This window comes from Bison bison, unplaced genomic scaffold (assembly GCF_000754665.1).
Source record: "Bison bison bison isolate TAMUID 2011002044 unplaced genomic scaffold, Bison_UMD1.0 scf7180017864213, whole genome shotgun sequence".
In the NCBI taxonomy this organism is placed as follows: Eukaryota; Metazoa; Chordata; class Mammalia; order Artiodactyla; family Bovidae; genus Bison; species Bison bison.
In genome coordinates this window covers 4,182,565-4,198,653 of record NW_011494785.1, presented here as the reverse complement: position 1 = coordinate 4,198,653, position 16,089 = coordinate 4,182,565, and the positions used below count along the sequence as shown (strand labels likewise).

General features: G+C 49.1%; 1 protein-coding gene and 1 non-coding gene across 4 annotated transcripts in view; both read left to right on the top strand.

The window, feature by feature from the left end:
* The window catches only part of NINJ2 (ninjurin 2), an 84,098-nt gene that overhangs the window by 28,138 nt on the left and 39,871 nt on the right, over positions 1-16,089 (top strand). The gene's annotated exons all lie outside the window — the stretch shown is intronic.
* TRNAE-CUC lies at positions 9,643-9,715 on the top strand. Its single transcript has one exon. It is a non-coding gene; the product is annotated as a tRNA-Glu (tRNA).

Genomic DNA, 16,089 nt, shown 5'->3' with positions numbered 1-16,089 from the left:
CGTTCAGCACAGTGGTCAAGAAAGCAGGCTCTGGCTCTGGATGGCTTGGACTTGAATCCTGGGTCTTCCATTTCCTTGCTGTGCTGTCTAACCTAAGGCAAACTATTTAACCTCTCTGTGCCTCAGTTTCTTATAGGATTGTTATGGGGGTGAAATGAATGAATTCTGGTGAAGCACTAAGAAATGCCTGCCCCATGTAAGTGCTCTATGAGTGTGACCATTATTGTGACAAGTCCTCCACTAACGACCTTACACATATCATTTCTTTAACAACCATTTCTTTTGAAAAGGAAAATCCAGGAAATAACCGTGTTCTACACTAGTTACAACAATGTCTGTGACTGGGGGTGTATGTGAGAAAGGAAATAAACAGATATTTGGACCAGCCCTTGTTTCTTCTGTTAGTCCTTTCTATAATATATAAAGTGTTTCTTTTTAATTTATTTTTATTTTTGGCTGCACTGGGTCTTCGTGGTTGTGCAAAGGCTTCTCTCTAGTTGTGGCAAGCGGGGGGCTACTCTAGTTGTGGGGCAGGGGCTTCTCCTTACCTACGGTGGCTTCTCCTGTTGCAGAGCACAGGCTCTAGAACACACAGGCTTCAGCAGTTGCAAGTGCTTAGGCTTGGTCATGGTGATGCAGAGGTTTAGTTGCCCCTCAGCATGTGGGATCCTCCCGGACCAGGGATTGAACCCATGTCCCCTGTACTGCAAGGCAGATTCTCAACCACTGGACCAACCACCAGGGGAGCCGCCATAAAGGGTTTCATACAATGCCTGATTGCTTTTCTTTTTACTTCTGACATAATAATATGAATTGGAAATCTTTCCATATCAGAATGTGTAGGACTATCTCATTTTTTTTTTAATCTCATTCTTTTTAAGTGCTGCACAGTATTACACAGTATGGATATACAATAGATTATTTATCCATTCTCATATATTTATTGGGCACCTAATATTTACTGTGTCCATACGGGATGTGAGAGGAAGCATAGGTGGCAAAATCACACAGAGCATGTTCCCCAAGAAGCTTGTGATTTTTGGGGGAACCCAGGACTTGGGTGAAATAATCAGAGACCAATACAAGCAGGCATGTGATAAAATATTCAACTGAATTTAAAATTTAAGTGTCCATGCTAGTGATTTAATAGGAATTACAATAGATTGTAATGATGCAGCTGAGGGCCTGCCTCCTGGAAGCCTTGGCTGGGAGGGACAGAGAGGAAATTTACCCATTAGTTCTTCCAGCCTCACTGAAAGATTACTCAGGGCAGGAAGGACACGCCTGCACTCCCTTACAAGCTGCAACACAGCAGCACTGGTGTCCCAGCTGGAGGTGGAATGCAGCAGGCCTGGTGGCTCCTGCAGCTCGCAGGCGTGGGCAGCCCTTTGCTGCCGATGTGCTTCCGGGGGCTGTCCTCCCCTCCACCTTCTGCTGGGGGCCCGTGCTGCTCTGCTTGAATCCCAGGGGGTGCAGACCCCTCCAGGCACAGCAAGTCTCTTCCAGGAGCCAGAACGAGAGGCCCTCTGTCCTCTGTCTGGCCTTGCTTCCAGGGTCGTGAGAATAGCTGCCCCATAGGCCGGGCTGGGGATATTCTGTGCGTAGGTATTCGGAAGCTTTTGCCAAGGTTGTATTTCTTTTACCCCACCCCTGAGCTCAAGTCACTACCCAAATCAGTCACACTTGGCTGCCTCAGAGAATTAGGGGGTGTTAAAGCCTACACTTGACATTCCTTTTGCAAGGCCCTACCCAGCGGCCTTTTAATACCTTAGTGGCGGTAAATCTTTTAACCTCAGCCTTGACCACTTACGCTTCCACACATGCCTCTGTGTTGACAAAGTCAATAGTCTATGAACAGAGAAATATTTACTAGGCACTTACTATGGATTTAGGTCTGTACAGAGCCTGGGGTTTGGGGTGTTGGGGGAGGGAGGGTTATAGGAAAAGAGAGAGGTGGTCATGCCGTAAGGGCTTAAAACTTCAATGTGCAGAGAAGCACAACACAGTAGATCCACAAGCGATCAAAGTGGGTGGCGTGGACAGACTGCTGAGGGGGAGCAGAGAAGCCACCCTGGTGGAGTGGAGGGCCTCTAGCCAGTCGCTTTTGACGCGAGCTCTATTCTCACTTCCTAAAGAATCCACGTCCTGGGACTTCCCTGGTGGTCCTGTGGCTAAGACTCCGAGCTCCTAATGCAGGAGGCTGGGGTTTGATCCCTGGGCAGGGAACCAGATCTGCATGCTACAACGAAGATGTGGCACAGCCAAATAAATAGATGAATATTAAAAAGAAAGAGTCCACGGCAGTTCCTCCAGGGAGTGAGGTCAGTAAGACAGGATGGCCCAATGTGGCAAACAGATCCACATTCTGTTCTCGGGGTCACAGAGAGTCAGCGTTTCCCCCTCATCTGAATGACTGTCCCACTTTTTCCTCTAACTTTTAATTTTCCAGTACAGGAAAGTGGAAAGACTTGTACAATAATATCATTAAACTCTTCACCTACATTCATCAACGCTGTCATAAGTACTTTATCTCCTTCCGTAGATATACATTTCCTCCCTCAGTTGGAAGTAAGCTGCAGATACCATCCCTAAACCCTTGATGTAGATCAGCTTTCATAAATATTCTCCTACACAGCCCCGGTGTCACGTTCCTTCTAAAGAAATTCAACATTGATATAAAGCTCATATTCATCTTTCCTAATTGTCCACACAATGACCTCTATTTGTAAATTAAAATGTAATCAAGGAAGGACTTCCCTGGTAGTCCAGTGGCTCCAACTCTGGGCTCCCAATGTAGCTGGCCTAGGTTGGATCCCTGGTCAGGTAACTTATTAATAGATCCCACATGCTGCAACAAAAATCAGGCGCAGCCACATATATAAAAAAAAAATATATATATATATATATATAAAATGAAGGATTAGTCATTGCATTTGGGTGTCCTGTCTCTTACAACTCCTCCCATCTGTAACAGGACCCAATTCCCTTTTGTTTCCCTTTCATCATCTTGACATTTTTGAAGAGTATAGGTCAGTCACTCTGGTGAATGACCCACGGTTTGGATTTGTCTGATGGTTTCCTCATGATAGAATTTATATTCTTTTTCTTAAAATAGTGGTGGTTTAAACATCTGTACCACAAAATTTACCATTTTAACCATGCTGATGTGTCAATTCAGTGGCATTAAATACATTCATAACAGGGCACAGCCATCACCACTGTGTTTCCAGAATGCTTTCATCATCTCAAACAGAAATTCCATACCCATTCAACACTAACTCCCAGCTCCTGGCAACTGTCATTCTACTTTCTGTCTCTGTGACTTTACCTTTCCTAGGGTCCCTCACATAAGTAGAATCATACAATATTTGTCCTTTTGTGACTGACATTTCACTTAGCATAATGTTTTCAATGTTGCAGCATGAGTCAGAATTCCCTTCCTTTTTAAGGCTGAGTAATATTCCATTGTATGTCTGGACCACGTTTTGTTTGTCCATTCATCTGTTGACAGACACCTTGGGTAGCCTCCAACTTCTGGCTGTTATGAACACTGTGGCTATGATCACTGGGACACAAGTATCTGTTGAGTCCCTGCTTTGAATCCTTTGGGGTTAGGATTGAAATTCCACCTGGGAGAGGAATTGCTGGATTGTATGTGGCTCTGTTTCTCTTCTGGAGGGACTGCCTGACTGTTACCCACAGCAACATTTTATATTCTCACCAGCTTGTGATTCTCCTGAGGCTTGAGATTTCATGATTTCTCCACATCCTTGCCGGAGAAGGCAATGGCAACCCACTCCAGTACTCTTGCCTGGAGACTCCCAGGGACAGGGGAGCCTGGCGGGCTTCCGTCTATGGGGTCACACAGAGTCAGACATGACTGAAGCGACTTAGCAGCAGCAGCAGCAGCCACATCCTTGCTCTTTTTTTGTATTTATTTTTTATAATAGTCATCCTACTGGGTAAGAGGTGGTATCTTTTTGCCATTTTGATCTGCAGTTCCCTAATGCCTAATAATTTTGAATGTCTTTTTATGTGCTTATTGACCATTTGTGTATCTTTTTTGGAGAAATGCCTATTCAAGTCATTTGTCCAGTTTTGAATCAGGTTGTTTGTTTTTGTTTGTCCTTTAGTGCATAAAAGTTCTTAATTTTGATGGAGTTGAAATTATCTATTTTCTTTATTACCTATTTGGTTGTGTTTTTGGTATCATATTTTGGAAAGTATTGCCACATCCAATGTCACAAAGATTTCCTTCTGTGTTTTCTTCTAAGAGTTCTATAGTTTTAGCTCTTAAGTTTAGGTCTTTGATCCATTCAGAGTTAATTTTTGTGTGTGGTATAAGGAAAGTGTCCAGTTTCATTCTTTTACATATAAGCATATCCACTTTTTCCAGTTTGCTGAAAATACTGCCCTCTCCCCATTGAATGGTCTCAGCACCTTTGTCAAAAATAAATTATTCCTGACTCTCTACTCCATTGGTCTATATGCTTGCTCTGTTCCATTTTAAGACATATATAGTTTCTTCCAATCTCCTTCTAATACTTGTATCCACTCCCTCAAAGAGGAGAATGAGGAGGAACAGTCTTAACCTCAAAGGAATTTAATGTTAGGGGGCCCTGGATTTGAATGCCAGCATGAGTACAACATTCTCAAGGTGCCCAATTTTCCGATAAGCATCCAAATTGTCAGTGTTGAGCAAGCTGTTTATTCTATCTGAATCCATCCACTTACTATCTTGGGCACAAACATTCTCTACATTTTTTTTCCCTGTTACCAAACTTAGAGGACCCAAATATGCTTCGAGTTATGTTGTTTTGAAATTCCACACAACGGGGACGAGACTGGTGTTGTATGTGTGTTTAGCCTTTAACTCACAGAAGTAGGAGGATGACAACGAACCAGCAGTTATTTACTTTGTGTGGAGCGCTGTAACATCAAACCCATACTCGTGGTAGCATACAGTGCAGTTGGAGACGCACTGTGTGTGTGTGTGTGTGTGTGTGTGTGTGTGTGTCTTGAAGAGTACTTGGAGATGGGAGAGATTAAAATGGAAATAGTTGGGAAAATCTCCAAAGGTGGGGTCTTCAGGGGATTGGTAGAGGGGAAAAGTAAATTAAGATTCAGGGTAAAGGGCTTCCCTGGTGGCTCAGTGGTAAAGAATGTGCCTGCCAATGCAGGAGACATGGGTTCAGTCCCTGGGTTGGGAGGATGCCACGAAGCAACAAAGCCTGTGTGTCACAACTATTGAGCCTGTGCTCTAGAGCCCAGGAGCTGCAAGTCCTGAAGCCCATGTGCCCAGGAGCCCGAGCTCCTCAACAAGAGAACCCACGGCAGTGGGAAGCCCATGCACTGCAGCTAGAGACCAGCCCCGACTCCCTGCAACTGAAGAGCCCTCACAGCAACAAAGACCTAGCACAGCCAGAAATAAATGAATAAGTAAAATTAAAAAAAATTGGGAGTTGAAAAGTGGTCAGTATAACCAAAGAAGCAGACTCACAGATACAGAGAAAAACCTAATGGTTACCAGCGTGGAGGAGGGACAACATAGGCTGGGGGAGTGGTCGGCACAAGCGACTGGGTGTGCAGGAGGTTCGAGGGTGTATTGTACAACGTGGGGAATATAGCCAACACTTTGTAATCAGTGTAAATGGAAAGTAGCCTTTAAAGCCGTATACAAATAAAAAGTTATTTGAAAAAAAAAGATTCGAAGTTGAAAGTGAAGGATACTGGGTATTGCAAAGGCAGGAAGGAGTGAGCCCTCTGGAGACGTGAGAAGGGCAGCTGGACTAGATGGGCAGGTGTGTAGGAGAGAACTCGAGTGGGTGGCTAGGGGGTGCGGTACGCTAAGTTATGTAGGACTTTAAATAACCAGACAAAGGAATGTGCACTTGATTTATGTAGACAGCAGGTCACCCTTAAAAGTTCTTAAAAGGTGTGACTAATTTTTTGAATAGGAGTGTGGGGCCCCTTATAGGTAGGTTGGTCCAGAAGGGGATGTGGAGGAGATTACTGGAGAAGAGGAACTGATTTATTTCTCATAGGGCTTCTTTGGAAAGAAACGCAGTCCATCTCTGCCCCAAGTCCGACTCCAGGCTGAGGTGTATACACAGTCCCGCTTATTGAAATCTGCTGTTAGGAAACGCGCTGGACCTAAGATCCTATGACGCCTTGCCCACATTCAACCCAGCCCACTAGTCTTTTGTGTTAATGGCATAAAATTTCCACCGTCAGTTCTGCTGGCACCCTCCCAGATCGCCTCATCGCGGTGCCGTGCTCCCAGCACTTCCAAGCTACGGGCAGGGCTGTAATTTTACAGACTGAAGCAAGGAAGAAACAACAAAGTTTCTTCGTTTCTATAAAAGGTCAAGTTTTCTAAAGCTATTAGTGGGTCAGCTGAAACTTGTCTGTGTCGAGAAGGTGAAAATTGGGGGACCCTACAGCTGACCTTGAGAACCTTCTCCCCACTTGTCCCTCCCCCCACCTCCTCCCAGCTCCCTTCACGAGACGCTGAGCCTCAACGGGACCTGGAGCTTCCTCTTCATCCAATGCTTTCCCACAACAGCTGAGAACTACCTGGGACACACTCTAGGGGTTCAAGCCGCTCAGTCCCAGACAGGGAGGCTGAGTCTTGCCAGATGACATTCTGGGGGATCACAGGAAGATAGGCTAAGCAGGAAGTGTCCTGTGGGCTAGAATCAGGGAGATACAGGGACACAGGTGACCATTCCAGAGCGCAGAGCCGGATGATGGCATGGGGAGGGCCATTAGGCTGGCATCCCCCGTGGTCAGAGGCTGGCTGCGTTTTTACCCTCCCCTCCCTGCCTGGACACTCCCGGCTCTGGCATCTCTTTACATGGCTACCGTGTTTGGTTTTCAACCAGGACAAACAAAGAAAAGAGATTTGTTTTCCTGTCTGCTTCTGCTGAATGGAATCTCTGACTCTACTTACTGGTCATGCCTCAGACACCCTGGGGCTGGTTAGGACTTTAAACCCTGAGCACACTCAACTCCTAGCTTTACTGAATCCTTTTCCATGTCCTGAGCCTGGTACAAACTTCATCCACCCCCAATCTTCCTTCAATCAGTGGGTGATTCTGCAGCCAATTTCCTGGCTAATATTTCACCCACAAATTGCTATTTCAGCTGAACTCCCCTAACTTGAGCATCCTTACCAAATATTTTGGGCTTCTTCACAATGCAGTTATGTTATCTTCAAATCTGCAAGCCTTTCTGCTATAATTCTGAAGTGGTGAAAAATCTCTAATTTTAAAGGGCATAGAGTAAGCTCAGTCCCCTAAGGAGTACTGCAGAAATCTGGGGTTCTACCCTATTCATACTGAATTCCAGCCTTCCAGGAGTTTCAGTCAAAATGTCCTAGAAACCTTTGTGCTTTGGTGTTATTTTTTTCACCACCTTTCCCCCTTAACTGAAGATGGAATCAGAATGATTAAAAAGCATCACACACAACATGAGGAGTCTATATTTCCCACTTCTGCTCCGGGGGTCAGGAGGCAGAGGCGACTGTCAGGTGAGTAAATTTGCAGATGCCCACGCATGTCCAGAACATTCCCCGGGGGTCATTAGAGACTGCCCAGCGGGGGCGTGGGGGCCGGCCTTCCGTTTGGGGTTTCTTCCAGAACTTCTGTCCTGAGAGCATCCTGTTCTGTTATATAGATACCTGTGGCTGTCGCCAAATTGCTAGGCTGAGTACAGCAAGCGGTGCTCAAGGGCCTGGCGCTGGGTTAGAAATAGAAACAGAGCTGAAAAAAAAAAAAAAAAAGGAACAGAGCTGAAAGCCCCGGGCCCCAAGCCTGGGACAGGAGCTATGGTTCCTCCCCACCAGACCCACATTTGCCTCCCCTCCTCCTCCAGATCCCAGGCTTAACTCCTTCCTCGCTCAACGGTTGAAGGCATCTCTGTTTTCAGATGCACCCTGGATCTGGGCACCTACTTAAGCAGCAGCTCTTACCCGTCCAGAGCCTAAGGCATGAGGTCGACCCCCTCCTCCCACCCTCATGGGGGTGGGTGGCTCGGCAGCCGCCTGCCCAGGAGGGGAGAGGCTGAGCTGGGGTCTCAGGCGAGAGGGCCCGAGGCCCAGGCACACAGCCGCCCCCCACCCCAAGTGAGGGCACCTACAAAGGGGAGGGTCAGCGCCCCGCTGTGTTTAGAACCAGCTTTCCTGCTTGTGGACGGCAGCGGGCCAGTCTGGTTACAATTATGACTGGAGAGTCACTTTCCTTCCAAAACTCTCCTTTCAGGTGTTAAAGCCTCACAGGCAGGTGCTCCATCTCCAGGAAGGGGCCTGGGAGGATTTGGTCTGGTTCAGTTTCCCTGAGCGGTGATCGAGGGGCCCGCAGGGCGCCAGGGACTGGGGTCTCGTTTCCATCACCTGGACGGTCAGTGGGTCTCAGCTTGTTTGTGGATGGACCAGGGAGATGGGCTGCTGCTCCCTGTGCAGACCTGTGCTGCCTTCATCCGGGTGGCACAGTGGCCAGCAGAGCCGGACGGCCTGGGTTCAAACCCTATCTTGCTACTTGTGTGACCTGCTTACTAGCTGTGTGACCTGTTTACCAGTTGTGTACCTGCTCACTAGTTGTGTGACTTCCTTACCAGCTGTGTGACCTGCTTCCTAGCTGTGTGAACTCCTCCCCAGCAGCACTGGCCTCATAGGGACATTGCGATGACGACAGTGTATAGGACAGGCCTGGTCTGCAGCACATGAGCGTCACCGTGATGATGTGTTCTCTTTCCTCGTCAGTAAACTGACCCCTCAGTAAACAGTAAACCTCAGTAAACCTCTGAGGGGTCAGTAAACAGACCCCTCAGAGAGATGCTCAGAGCACATGCAGAAAGGGAAAACCCGCTCCCCACCTGCCCCCTGGGGAAAGGGCTGTGACACAGAGGCCAGTCAGAGGCTCGGGCCCGAGGTCACTTCTCCACCCTGAACAGGATACCAGCTTAGCCCGGGGTCAGAGCGAATTGTGGACAGGTCACGCCTGGCTATGATGTGGGGTCTGCACCCCTGCCCTGGTGACAGCTGCTTCTCACGCCAAGCAGCCAGCTGTCTGGTGTGAAAGAGGAGCCAGACAGACAGAACTTGGCCTTGCCGACTGACCAGGGCTCTGGCCAGGGTCTCTTGGGCAGCTGATGGGCTCCTGTTGCTGGGCCAGAAATCTGCCCCACAGATTCTGGCTCCACCTCTGGGCCTGGACCCACAGTCAGAGCCCAGGCTCTGGACTTACCATTGCCACCCCGTGTGTGTGTGTGTAGAGGGCCACAGCCGTGTCCCCCAAGTCTGCCCCACCTCTCCAGAATCCGCTTTCTCCTCTGGGCTTTTATAAGTGGAGTCTTCCTTGCTTTGTGTTGTCCATCCAAATCCTACCCACATCTGTCAAGTCCATGTCAATCTCACCTCCTCCAGGAAGCCCTCCCTGCCTGCCCAGCTCACACCACCAGTCTCATAGCCCTAAATTCCCTATTACCTGTGCCATTCGTTTGAAAATTAGAAATAGGCTTCATTACATTTCCCCCAATTTTCGAGCCCCTATTTGACAGCCAGGCCCTGGGTATGTGTTGGGGCAATCTCTAAAAGGAAAGGACAGGGCCATCTTCTATCAGGAAAATTAGACACTGAGGAATTCCCTGGTGGTCCAGTGGTTAGGACTCTGCCCTCTCACTGCTGAGGGCCCAGGTTCAATCCCTGGTTGGGGAGCTGAGATCCACAGGCCATGCAGTGTAGCCAAAACAAAAACATATCAAACAAACAAAAAAACTTATACTCTAAAGGGATGGCCTGGAAAACTTCCTCATGCCCTGTGTTTTCAGGTCTGATGTTATTATTTAACTTGGTAATAATAATAACAAACAATTGAGGGATTCTCATGTGTGCTGGCCCTGTACTAAGGACTTCACATGGCCTAGTTGATCTGCAGTAGCCCTCGTATATGGTTAAGTGTGATTGTCTTACAGATCAGGAAGCTAAGATGCTGAGTACCTTAGTCTCCTGATCTGTAAGACTGTTAGGTGATTGCCCAGTGTCAGCTCATGAGACAGCCATACGTGAACCAGGCAGCCGGACTCTGTTACGTTCATAACTGCTGTGTCATGATTTTCTTGGGTTTCACCTTCTCTGTTCAATAAGAGTGAAACCGGCGGAGGCAGGCGCCTTGCCTCATCCCTCCATGCAGCCCTGTAGCCCTCGGTGTACCTTGGCTGCTGTGAGCAGGAAGCCTGTACATGTCATGAGCACTCAGTGTCTGGGAAGCTGTGGCCAACAGGCCGAGCCTGCAGCGGAGAAGGGCTTGTCCACAGGTTCCTAGTCCTGGGGTGACGGAACTAGGAAAGGAGTCCAGGAGGCCAGGGCCCAGACACGCTCTGTACTGACCCTTAGCTCATACTGCCTTCTTGCACACCTAGTTCTCTCCCCCGGACCAGACCACGGAAGCATCCAGCTCGGCCTTAGGACTTTGTGTGACGAAGGCCCGCTGGGAACAGGCCCGGAAGCCGTAGTGACATCAGGTTAATGCTCACCAGGCCCAAAGAAACCCTAACACTGGGAACAACGTCCTGTCTTGAGAACAGACTCAGCCACCCCAGGTCTCCAGCCTCCAGTATCCTCGGGGTGTCTCACCAGAGCTGCCAAGTTATAGAGGGATTGTACGTCTGAGAACAGAGAGCACTTCAGGCAAGAAAATACCCGTCCTTATTCAAGGGGACAGGTTCTCTGATGTTAAATGAAAATCTGGCTCATACTCTAGCTATTCACTATCAGGTTATCTATTTCTTTCATATTCATTGATTGACTACTTGGTATAAGAAGCTATGTAAGCGCCAAGATTCTTGTGGCAAGAATACCGGAGTGGTTTGTCATTTCCTCCTCCAGTCAATCCTAAAGGAAATCAACCCTGAATATTCATTGGAAGGACTGATACTGAAGCTGAAGCACCAATACTTTGGCCACCTGATGTGAAGAGCCGACTTACTGGAAAAGAACCCGATGTTGGAAAATATTGAAGGCAAAAGGAGAAGTGAGTGGCAGAGGATGAGATGGTTAGACAGCATCACCAACTTAATGGGCATGAATCTGAGCAAACTCTAGGAGAAAGTGAAAGACAGAGGAGCCTGGTGTGCTGTAGTCCATGGGGGTCACAAAGAGTTGGACATGACTTAGTGACTGAACAACAACAACCTGTATTTATTTAAGCATCTTATTTCCTCCAGCAGACAGCTGGTTCTCTGAAAGCAGAACCCAAGTCTCGTTCGTTCTTATATTTGCCCACATCCTAGTATAGCTCTGTGTTCCTCGTATCCTAGCATCCTGACCTGATTAGCACTCCATAAGTATTTATTGGATAAATTAAATTGTCTAAATCAAAGAATAAAATAATCCAGGGGGTGCAATTTGTATGTGGATCCCCCTGCCAATCTGCCCTTGAGGTGCTCCTTGCTTTACACAACCTGTAAAGATGTTTAGGCAATGATGCCATTAGGGTCCTAGAAGGCCCAGCAGGGTGAGACTGTGGAGAACAATGCGTCATTTGCACAGCTCACTGCAGAGGAAAAGGATGGGACCAGAGTTCAGGGTGGGGGGAGAGGAAGGGCCGCAATAGAAATGAAGTTCATTCTTTGCAATGTTGTCCAACATCCTGGCATTTGGGGAATGTCCCTCCCCCGTGCAGTGTGAATCGTGCACCCTCACCAAGCCCAGCAGCCCAGATCCTCCCTGGTGGACCGGCTGGTTTCCTCCAAGCCCCTCCAGGCCTCCTGCCCCTCCCTCAACCCAGAGAGCATGATGGATGGAAACTAAGTCTGACAATGGGTGCTCCTGGGCCAACTGAGCATGGGCCCAGGTTCATAAGCGACCACTGGACCTTCAGATTCAGAGCAATGACTTGTGTGGATGGAAGAAGCCCCTCCCTGATTTTGGCTCATTTATTCAGGGTCTTGAAGCACTGAGCGGGCTGTCTCAGCAGAACAAGTGTCTTCACCTGGATCTGAAGGCAAAGGGGGAGCTGTCCTGCGGAGTGGAGGTGGGAAGGGGCATGGGAGCTGGGGTCCTTCCTGGAGAAAAGACGTTCTTACTATTCCAGGGATCACAGCGCTGCAGGTCCATAGTTTCAAGCATAGAAATGTATAAAAACAGCACTGTCGGGGGGTTCCTGGCTCTGGGGTGGATTCTGTTCCCAAGCCTCTGTCTTGGCTCCATTCACCTCCCACCAGCTGCCCAGAGAGCCCGGCTCCAGGGGAGGCCGGCACATGCGATACTCCATCTTGGAGCACGGGTCTGATGAGTCTCCCAAACCTAAGGAGCCTATAATAACCAGTTTGGGAAAGGGGACATTTCGAGGTCCTGTTAATATCCTCTGAGGGACGTCTCTGGTGGTCCAGTGGCTAAGACTGTGTGCTTCCAAAGCAGGGGGACCCAGGTTTGATCCCTGGTCAGGGAACTAGATCCTGTATGCCACAACCAAGAGCATTCATGCCCCAACTAAGAGAGGTCATGTACCACAAGGAAGATGCCACAGGCTGCAAGTAGAGATCCCTCACGCCTCAACTAATCCAGGCCCAGACAAATAAACAAGTACATTTTTAAAATAAATAAATAAAATAAAAGTCCTCTGGGACTTTAGGGCTTGGATCTGTGGAAAACGAGAAGGTAAATGCAAGCGTATTGAAAGCAACCCGTGTGAGAGCAGGACCTCCTCACCCCGGGGTGGGGTGGCGGGGGATGGGGTGCCCACGGGGGCTCCCCCTGAGATGCTGAGAATCAACCCTGCATGGCTAGGTGCGGCTGCATACTCTCTGGAACAAGGGTCTGTAACCTTTATCAGATTCTTAATGGGCCTGTGACCTCCTGAAAAGTTAAACAAAACAACACAAGGCATTTTTCTAGAGGATAAAGGTGGGAAACCGGGCGTCGGGGGAATTCATAGGACATTCCAACCCCTCCCACTTCCCACGTGCTGCGGACATGTGCAGTGGGAAACAATGACAAATGTGGGGAAGTGACAGGTCGCCTTTTTAAAAAGACCGTCGCATGCGCAGCATCCTGAGGCTTCCCGGGTTTTCTTGCAGAAACTGTCCTCCTCCCCTCGCCTGTCCCCCTCCTTCCGTCCTGTCCTCACTGCCACACACCACCTGGTCCAGTCTCTGTTCCCTGTACAGGGAGACCGAGGCCAGGAGGGGAGGGGCTCGGTTGTCAGGCTGGACTAGGAACCAGTCCAGGAGAGGCTGCGCACACCCTTCATCTCATCCTGCAGGAGCCAAACTCTTCCAGCCTGTACCTCTTGAACACTTCAGAAACTCTTCTGGGGACTTTCCTGGGGGTCTAGCTCCCAACGCAGGGGTGCCGGGTTCAATCCCTGGTCAAGAGAACTAGATCCCACCTGCCACAACTAAAGAGCCTACATGCCAAACTAAGACCTGGTGCAGCCAAAGAAATAAATATTTTTTTAAAAACACTCTTTTGGATTCCTCCAGGTAGTTGTAATTGTACTTTTAATGTCTTTGAGTGTCAGCTGCGTGCTGAGAGAAAGCTACAGGCCATTCAATAATCCTTTTAATACATCTTAAAATTACAGCAGCATCTCTGTGTGCTTGGAAAACAGCACAGCAGCTCTGTGTGAGGTGATGTATTTGTTCTGGAGACAATGCTTAGCGGGCATCGGGTTTTAAGGACACTGTATGGTAACCGAGGACCCTCCCCTCTCACAAAGCAGGACTCATTGGTCTAATTTCAGCTCTTCATGTAACAGATGAGGAAACTGTGGTTGAGAACCCAGGCTTCTCTCTGTCCTAAGAGGCCCCCTCCCTCACTCACTCACTACCTGAAATGGACGGGCTCGGGTAAGACCCGTCCTGGACTTTCCTGGGAGTCCAGCGGCTAAGGCTCAGCACTCTAGCGCAGGGGGCTGGGGTCCATCGCTGGTTGGGGAACTAGATCCCACAGGCCACAACTAAAGATACCCACGCCAGTGCAGCTAAATGAATATTTTAAATAAATAAAAAAGTCCCTCCCCCGCCTCTTTCTTTTTTCTTTTTGAAAAAAGCCTCTTTCCATGGCAACTTTCAGAACCACGTGGTACCACACTGGTTTTTCATTCCTTCCAAAGCATTTTCTCTTTGCCTGCCTTGTGTCTCTCCTGACTCCCACGTGAGAGTCTTAAACCCCAGTGAGCTCCTCGGAAGCGGGTGCCAAGTCTTAGACATATTCTGTCTCCCTCGCCCGCGGCGCCCGGTTCGAAGCTGGACACATCGTGGCCCGTAAACAAGGAGTTGCTGAATTAAATCCAATGGTCCTGGGAACAAATGTCCCCACTCCAGAGAGAAATGCCGTTCCGGCTTCCCTTCCCTCCAAAGACACTACAGGATCCTGTTCCCTGTCCCGTCCCCACAGGGCTCAAGAGCCTGCTGGCGTTTGTTTTTGTCAGAAAGAAACCTGACCTTTTTGAGGACCTCTTGTCTGTGGGCCCCTGGCTCTGCCTGGAGGGCATGAGACCTGCTTTTCTGCACCGGGTTGGGTGGCTCAGGAGTCCAGGCAGCGACGGCGGGTCAGGCAGAGCCCAGGGAGGTGTGGTCAGCTAGGTTCTCATCACTTCTCAGGGGCTCTTGTGAACCAAGTGTGTTTGCCTTCTGCTCCCCTGGGAGGCCAAGAGCCGCTTTTCCTCTGCAGACCAAGACGGGACGTCTGGGGTAAGAGGCAGTTCAGCTGCTGAGCCAACAGCCCTGTCTCCCCTGAGCCCATGCTCTGGCACTGCAGCTGGGCTGAGATGGCCCTCGGCTGTGGGGTGGTCCCCCATGGACCTCACTGGGTCTACCCAGTCTGCTAACAGAGGCCTGGCGGAGTCTTGAGCCAGCCATAGGCCTCTCTGAACCTCAGTTTCTCCATCTGTAAAGTGGAGGGGTTGGGCACCACTGCACACGGGATTCCTCCTGCAGTGACGTTCTGGAGCCTAAAACTGTGAGGCCTTCTCAACACCAACCCCACTGCTACCCCCACCCCGACAATGACCTCCCCAGGATCTCTTACCACAGTGCAGTCAGGGCAAAACCTTGGCATTCTCTGGCTAGGGGTTCCCATGCACTGGGACAGGCTTGTTGACAGAATAAGGCTGCTGCGATCCAGCACCCTAAAGAACTCAGCAGTGGTGGGGCACGTGGGGCCTTCCCTCAGGTGGACGTTGAATTAGTAGTTAGATCCTCAGGTTCCTCTGGAAAGCGCTTTGTTCCTTTCAGACGACTGCAGCACTGTTACTCACTGAATAATTTTAATGATGATAACAGCTGGAATTTTGACCTCATGTCGACAGTTTATGAAATGATTTTACCTGTACTAACTCAACTTAAAATCCTCCTGACAACCTCGTGTAGAAGACAGGGCTTACAGGGGTTCCCATTTTGTAGGCCAGATGAATGGTCAGATTAACCCAAGTTACCCAACCAGAGTAACAGAGCTGACAGTGAGTATCCCAGTGGAAACCACAAGTTCCTGGAAGCCAAGTACAAACACACGTCCCTTTATGGGATCTACCTGTGTCAGGGAGAAGTCAGGGGAGCATCTGATGAACCAAGCTCACTAATACATAAACTGTATGCAAACAACACGAGGGGTGGCCCTGGAGGCATTGCAGAAGGACATAGCGGCTCTCATTCTATCCCTTCCCCAGGTGGGAGTCAGAGAAGCAGAAACAGGATATTGGGCTATTTCCTGGTTGCCCTGTTCTTCCTCCTGACAGTTTTTGTTGGGGAGAGAGGCCATGGGGAGGGAAGGAGGGATCTGGGCTGGTGAAGGCTGGGAAAAGAGAAAGGAGCTCTTGTGACAGCTTTCTCAAAGCCACCCCCACCACAGGAAGTCAGGGAGGGAGGGAGGCTGGGCTGCGGCCCCTCCACGCTCCACCTACGTGCTCTGACTCTCCAGGGCTGGGTGCTGTGACCAAGCCTCCTACCTGCACACGGCAAAGTCTAATCCTTCTCTCCAGAAAAGACTTTGAAGATGGTGACCAAGTTAAACTATGTCATCACCTAAACTGGGAAAAGGAAAACAAGGTGACCCTTAAGAAGGTGACACAAGGACTTCGCTAGAAGCCC